This window comes from Petromyzon marinus, chromosome 37, assembly GCF_048934315.1.
Source record: "Petromyzon marinus isolate PM22_M1 ecotype Great Lakes invasive population chromosome 37, UKy_Petmar_22M1.pri1.0, whole genome shotgun sequence".
Lineage (NCBI taxonomy): Eukaryota > Metazoa > Chordata > Hyperoartia > Petromyzontiformes > Petromyzontidae > Petromyzon > Petromyzon marinus.
The window spans coordinates 9,915,324-9,923,145 of NC_133703.1; the positions used below are offsets into that span (position 1 = coordinate 9,915,324).

Consider the following 7,822-nt stretch of genomic DNA (forward strand, 5'->3'; position numbering starts at 1 on the left):
CTCAGCAAGTGATTCCTTGCAGACATAAACAGAAGCGATACGCGCCACCCCAGCCACCCATGTCGCGAATCAATCGATTATCGCGATTGAGGGCTCGTGAATAAATTCTAGATTTAACGCCTTGTTTTAAAACGTGAACACAGCCGGCTCTAGTGACTGGAGTGGGTGGGTGTTGGACAATGTGAAACAATGACACGCAACGTATACAAATCAAAAACATAAATTCTTACGCACGCGATCCGGTGTGCATATCGCGATCTTCAGGATGAATGATCACGTCCGAATCAATGCGTCGTCGTTGCTCCCCTAGCATGCGCTCTGCGTAACCCGCTCGTGTTGTTGTTGTTTGCGGCAGAGTTTAGGACCTTCGTGGCCAAGAGCCGCAGCTCCCGAGGCAAAGGAGTGATGGCACGCTTCAAGGTGCCGGACTTGCTGAAGCATCTCATGGAATGATACGGGGCTCCGGATATTCACGATCTGGGCATCCGTATCACCAGCATACCTCTGGGCATTTCCGTACGTGCCGTGCCTGCGTGTACGAGCGTGTGTGTGTGTGTACGTGTGTATGCATTGCGTCGCTTGTTGACTGCGAATTGTATTATTATTGGATGCCTCAAGTTATACTCTTTGGTTCTTTCGGTAAAGTCACGTAGGTATAAAATGAAATAAATCACGACGTTTCGGGCGCGACACAAGCGTCCGTCATCAGGTGGGAAAGCCTTGGTGTGCTGCTGAGGCAGACTGTTTTAAATGGTTTGAAATGTGTGTAGCCCATGGGTCATAAAGAAGTGGCCAGGGCTAGTGATGTTAACGTGAGAAATTAGCGTGTAACTGTAAGGTAGGAAAGCGGCCTCCTCCTCGATTTTACGTGACTTTACCGAAAGAACCAAAGAGTCTGGATTCCTGCAGTCGCGAAAGCTTCAAATCAAGATTGGCTCAAGTATGTATTGTTGTTGCCCTTGAGGGGGTTTACTTTCGGAATTAAATGCGTTCTGGAATTGCTGACACACAGCCACAACGTACGTGTCGCTGTGTTCACACCTGAGAGTGACACTGCATCAGCCTTTTACCAATATTCCCCCGCCCCTGCGTTTGCCTTACACGGCCACAATGCTGAGTTATCCTCAGTTGCTCAGGCACACAAGTTTCACACCTGTCTCCCTGTCAAGTGAATGTGGTGTATCCTTTTGTCATGCAGTCTGAGACAGACTTCCAACACGACTTCAGTTTTGGGGGTGCAGTGCTGCGACAAGAGCACTGAAGTAACTGCTCGTGTAAGTACATCATGTTAATATATCGTATTGAAGGCTGAGGCCTATTTTACTGTACCGCTCCTTACAGAAATCTTCTTTCCCGAGTGGTTGTGCATTTGTCGCTTGTTTCAGAGGTTCGCGATTCGATCCCAGGAGTCGCCCTAGTTAATATTGCGGGTGTATTATCCAAAACTGCATTTCTATATGCTTCACAAATAATGTAAAAAAAAAAAATCCCGTGTTATTAATGAATGAGGAGGACATGTGTGCTGGCGTCAGAATCAAAATTTGCAAATCTAAACAAGTACTCAGAAATGACTGGATTGGGTAAAACCACATGTATATATGTTACATCTTTCGCACTGTACATAGCCAACTGTGCTAATCGGAGGTGTGGAGGACAACAAACTGAACACAAAAAGCAGTTCTAAAGAAATTGTTTTCAATCTAGATTTAAAAGTGCATAGCTCCAATGGCTTCCTAATATCGGAAGGAAGAGCATTCCAGTTGGCCGCAGAAGCCCATCTGAAAGCGAGTGATGCGGTGACTGTCTTTGTTCGATGGCTTGCCAAAAGCCACTGCTGCTAGGATGATCCACCAATCCCATCTCTCGATTGCAATCGTGCATTAGCTGCACACCTGCATTCGCTGTTGAACCACTCGTCCATCACGTGTTCCATCATCGCAACTACAGCACTGCCCTGCACCTGTGGCCGCCACAGTTGCTAACATTGTGTTGTTTGTTTAGGTGATCGGCAAGGCCCAGAAAGGCGAGCGGGAGGCGATGGACCGTGGGCTGGCTCGCATCGAGTGTGACATTAAGCAGGAGGTGGAGGGCCGGCCACACAAGATCAAGAAATACCTGTTGGAGTCGTTCCCCTTGCCAGGGACGAGCGCCGATCTTCGCCGACAGTTCACGACACAGCCGGCGGCCGAGATGGTGCTGCAGGTCTTCCAGAACGCCGAGGACATCTTTGTGAATAAGCTGAAGAAGGTGGGGCCATGGCGTCTGGACTTAATGCAACAAAATTACCTTGCGAGAACATTCATGCATTTGCTTAGATTTGTCAAAGATTTTCCATAATACATTTGTCCTCGGAATTATTTAATAAGTGATAATCGCCATACGTTTCAAGTCTGTGGATACTTCCACCATTATCAAAAGACTTGCTCTACCACTGAATTAACACTCCTCTATAATATTTAGGGCCATCGCTTTCACAAAATTCAGTCACACGTTGAAACAAAAGTAAGGGGGGGCATTGAAATCGGTCGGACATCTATGCATGTATCACCCTCTATTTGTCCCAACAGAGTGATATGCCTGCACGTGGTTTGGGTCCTTTGTTGTTTCTACCGACAGTGTGTGCAGGACTTCCTGGGGCAGGTGAAAGGGGACACGCCGGCCCGGAATATGTTTCAGTTGGCCCTGTGCTGTAGCTCCCTCGAGACTCCTCGCGACCTCGTGGTCAAGGAGAAACCGGCCGCGTTTCTCGGCAACATCAGCACTCCCGACACCAGACCGCCGCCTACTCCGGGGAGTAAGGAGACAAATTTGCATATACAGTAGACTCGATTATCTGCGCTAATGACGTGGAGGATGGCTGCGGATAATTAAAAATCTCGGATGATCCAAAGATATCTATTTTTTGCGGATCTCTATGCCACAAACTAACGATCAACCGATCGATGCACGTGCTGGGTGATAACACTTTCCTGCTAATTTGACCAAGTCCAATATCGGCTCAACTTTCATGTGACGGACATTACTCTCACGTTCAGAGTGGGTTAGAATGTGCTTCCCTTTACTCTGTAGACCAGAGGTCACTAGAAGCGATGTCAGAGGTAGCTTTGTGAAGTTCTCTTCTGTGGGCCATTCTCCAATAGGACGGGTTCCGCTGCTCCGTGAGAGATCCGAGTGGATACTCCGTCTCATGACACGATATCGAAAGCACAATCTGAATAAAATGTAGTTTCTCGTATTGTACATAAGGGATCAGACCACGGAGGACTGTCAAAATGCTGAGTGTGATCTTGAAATTTATCCTGGACTGGTTCGGGGGATAGTTGAACAATTTGAATATTGGGGCGATATCGTCTTGCATACGGGTGTGAGAAGTCTGCCAGTGGTTTTTTGAGTCCATCATCTAGATTTTTGGGTTAGATCATGTATACATGCACTAAATAATACGCGTTAATATGCACTATTTACGTGACCTAATCCAAAAATCTCTATTATGGATAATCATTGGTCGCGAAGGCCTTCGTGTTAAACTTGTTTTTTGAGTCATCTGGAGAGTGATGATGAAACTTATCGGGAGGCCGTAGATGAGACGTGGGGGTGGGGGGGCAGAGAGAGAGTTGCAGTTGTTGAGCCTATTGGAGCGAGTTACAGCATCGTTGTCCTCTCCTACAATGGCATTGCTTGTCTCCTTCGCAGAGGCAGTAGCCGAGCATCTGGTCCGTCTGCTGAGCCACGTAAGTAAGATGGCAAAGCCCCCGAGCCTATCTGCGCTGTTACGCGTGGAGAAGCAGCTTGCCAAGCATTTTGACTCGTGCGACCTCCCCAGCCTGGGCCTCGGCTCCTTGGACATCCTCCATCGCAACGCCCAGGTGCGTACGTGGCGTGCGTGAGCCCACCCGCCTCCAGCTGGTAAGAGGCAGTACAGCAAGTAGGTGTACGACACTGCCCGTGCAAAGTTTGAGTGTACTTACCGCCTCCGAGTGGCGCTCAATGTTAAGTTTGTTTCCAAAATTGTGCGCCGTAATATTAGTTTATTATTACGAACTTAAAATTCATTTGTCGATAACTCGAATACGTTTAAGCGTTATGTAATCACTGCCAATGCAGAGCACAACAAAGTGTCACGTAAGATGCATGGGTTTTCTCTTGTCACTCTTAAAAAATATCTGTGAATTTGGCAAACATCCCAAAGGTAGATATTGAAATCACCGTTAAAATTGAGTGTACAGCGGTGACATTCAGATAACATTTATGATAACACTATATATGCAAAGTGGCCAGGTGGCTCAGATATCAAAGCGGTGCGATGACAATAATTCGATTCTGGGCTTGAATCTGGATTTTGACCGCTTGGGTTGAAACCGAGGTCTCAAGTCTTATCAAGTCGATCGTCCGAGCCCAGTCACCAGCGACTGCACAAAATTACAGTCTCATTAAACTTGGGTTTTGCACTTCATTTTCCTAATTCCATCTCTGAGAATAACAATTTCAGCTTGACTCTCGTGCGCCGCACAATCTCATAACACAGCTAATGTGAAAGTGTTGGCTCCTATTGTGTACAAGATAAAAGGCCACCCATCGCATTTTATGACACAGGGCCTGCACGGCTATGCGAGATTTACGCATGGATGATTTATTTGTCTCTTGACATTACGCCGATAGTGCATTTGGAAAACTAAAATTGAGAACGAATTTTGTGTTAATTTGCAAACTTAAATCTGTAATATTTAATCAGTTTTTGTGCACTGCATTGTGAGATGCAGCTCCATGCGTATCGTTTAGCTTTAAGCCGGTGTTTGCCTTGCGGTCGCCTCGGTGTCAACCAACTGATGTTGACGGATTTGTTGTGTCTGTGGTAGCTGTTGGAGGAGACTGGGGTTGTGATCTCTGCCCTGGGTGGATCTGGAGCCACAGCGGGAAGCTTCTGTCCAAAGCGCGACGAGCTGCATGGAGTTCATCCACCAGTGCGGCAGCCTCGACACCGCAGCGGTGAGACACGGGCCCCAGTAGGGGCCACAGGGGCGGCTCAGAGATGGGGATAAGGATTTGGAGATATAGGGCGCTCGCGTAAATAAACTCTTCAACTCAAAGCGCCTTACAGCAACGTCTCATCTCAACCATTCCATTGCTCTACGGCAGTCTACCCGAGGGGACCCCCCCCCCAATGGCAGCTGTTCCTATTTGGCACGTGGTGCACGCACTACCGGCCTGTGAATGGACATGTCTGCCATTCGGGAGCGATGTTTGATTTTCCTACGTGGTTTTTTCCCCGGTAAAGTAATTTGCAAGTATTTGATCTGATTTGGCAAATTTGGAACATGATGCGATTACACGTGGCCAATTCTATTTTTTTAATACGGCGTCACAGGATTATTATCATACATTGTGAAACAGATCTCTTTGTTTGTGGTGAATAAACTGGCAACATTAACCAGGGCGGATGCTGGGCTTGATCCGAGAACCACCACTCGGCCATGTTTCCATAAATTTGTGCAGTCACATTAACGCTGTTCACGTCGTACGCAATGGACACTTTATTATTAGCACCACCTCTGGACCTGTTTGGCTCCTGGTCCATTTTGAGAGGTCTTGTAAGGGCGACGTATTACAGTTTGATTTTATATCGGCACAGCAAATGGCCAATGGAAAACCACCCGTTCCGTGGGGGTGCTACGCGCTGGCACGGATCGGATGCGCCAGTGGAAAAGGGCTGCTAGCAACTCGGCCGCCTCCAAACGAAAGAGAGAGGGTTCCAGGTCTCTGTTGTTGGCTGTGTGCTCTGCAGCTGCCGGCCGTGGACTGCGCTGTGGGGCAGCACTACGGCGTGCATTCCTGCCGCAACCTTGGGCACGGCCCCGTGGCCAACCTGGTAAAACTGGCGCAGAAGGCCAAGCCCGGTGGCAGCAGCGGCGGTGCCTATCGGTGCGCCGTCTTGTACGAGGAGACGGCGCTGTGTGCTCGCGACTCGAGGTTTGGCAGCCCCCTCCAAAGTGCCCTCCTCCTCACCCCTCTGCTCACCTCGTGATCTGCCTGACCGCCACGGGTCGCTCCTCAAAATTGTTGAGTCGGCGACAGACACTTGGGGTTCTTTAATCTTTCACATCAAAGGGTCAGTGAGCCACACCAATATGCCATTGGTAATGTAACTTAAGGATTCAATGTTCAAGGCAAGTGATTGTCTAGACAAACTGATGATTGTGTGTGTAACACCCCTCTGGCAGTCCACTGCCTGATGAAGGCCTCGCCACGTTGCTTTGGTCATGGGGGTTGTTGCACCAAACTTTACCACGCTTGGTGAAGGGGGCGGGGATTAGGTTCAGGACTGGTTCAGATATCAGTCACCACTGACTTTAGCCATGGCTAGGAATCCAACTCGGATCGCCGCGTTAGTATCGCAGTGCACCAAACATTGCAGCAGTGCTTCAGAAATCATTCCGAAGTTGCTTGATATTGCACACAGTATGAATAAACCATCATTACTTCAGGAAGTATATTTTTTATTAAAATGTTACTTTGTACATGCTGTGATCGTAATAAAGAGTTGTGCTAGTTAGTAGTAACAGCGCGATACATCGGTTAAATCGATTAATATTTATTATTCAGCTGACAATTCATGTATTGAATTGCACGTGTAAGAATCAACTTCTAAAAAATTGTATCGCTTTTTATTTTAATAGTTTCACATTGCCACTGCAGAGAGTCGACATGATCAGTGTAAGTTCAAAAGAACTGACACACCTTGTGAAAAACCCAACGCAGAAGATCCCTGGGCTTGATATTCCACGAAGATCATGGTCCCCCTAAACCGCATCTGCACAAACCATGGCAGCTGCGGATACCTGATGCACAAATGGAAAATTTTAAACTCTCCAGTGTTTGACTGTGGTCATCCAGAACAGATCGTACAACGTGAAACGACGCAATAGAAAATTAAAGTCAAGCCACAGTGTGATTGTGACCATGCAACCCAAACTATGCACGATATTGTGAACCACAGTCGTCTGTGCTCCTTCAACGGAGTAGGAATAGTAACCCTACACGAAGTTTCTCCTGAAGCCCTCTCGTCGTGACCAGCAGACCTCGGACATTGGCTTATGGCTCCTGAACATGTTGCCCTCATGCGCTGGAATAGAATAGCTCAGGGGTTGGCAATCTGCGTCTCCCGGTGCCGCATGCTGCTCTTTAAAGACTGTTTGGTGATGTTATTTATGAAGGACCACTGTCTCGTATTCACCACAGTGCATTGCACCTCTTGAAATATTGAGTTGAGTAATCCCGGTAGTTGAGAAACTAAGGTAGTTGAGTACCCCGGGAACACGCTGTGGTTCGTGTCGCGTTAATAGCTCCGTACCGTGCCGTGTAACTCACTAAGCAGCCGATTGCTCGCGTGCAGTGGTAGTGCCGTGTTCATTGATAACACTGCACACTCCGTGCAGTGGTAGTGCCGTGTTCATTGATAACACTGCACACTCTGTGCAGTGGTAGTGCCGTGTTCATTGATAACGCTGCACACTCCGTGCAGCGTTGTGTGAGGATGGCTCACTAAATGAAAGGGGAGTCGTAGCTATCGCACTGTGGGGTGGTCATCGTCCTCCTCCCCCTGGGCATGTGCCGTGTGTGTTGTGTGCGTCGTGAGTCGTGGCGATGTAAACCCGGGGTAGCTCCTCTCTCCGTCTCTTCGTTTGTTGCTGTCCCGGCGAAGCTCGAGTTGGTGAGCGCAACGCGTGGCAGATCCGGCTTCACCCGTTCCCACTCCTCCCAGTCAGCGACTCCCAAACCCCCACTCAATAATCGCAGATCACTACCCAGGTCCTCATCAACAAAA

The 7,822-nt window shown here is 48.2% G+C and overlaps 1 long non-coding RNA gene across 1 annotated transcript; it reads left to right on the plus strand.

Moving 5' to 3' along the window:
- Positions 1-2,520: 2,520 nt before the first annotated feature.
- On the plus strand, positions 2,521-5,028 carry LOC142930138 (uncharacterized). Its single transcript, XR_012946098.1, has 3 exons — positions 2,521-2,794; positions 3,694-3,866; positions 4,857-5,028. It is a non-coding gene; the product is annotated as an uncharacterized LOC142930138 (long non-coding RNA).
- The last annotated feature ends 2,794 nt before the right edge of the window (positions 5,029-7,822 follow it).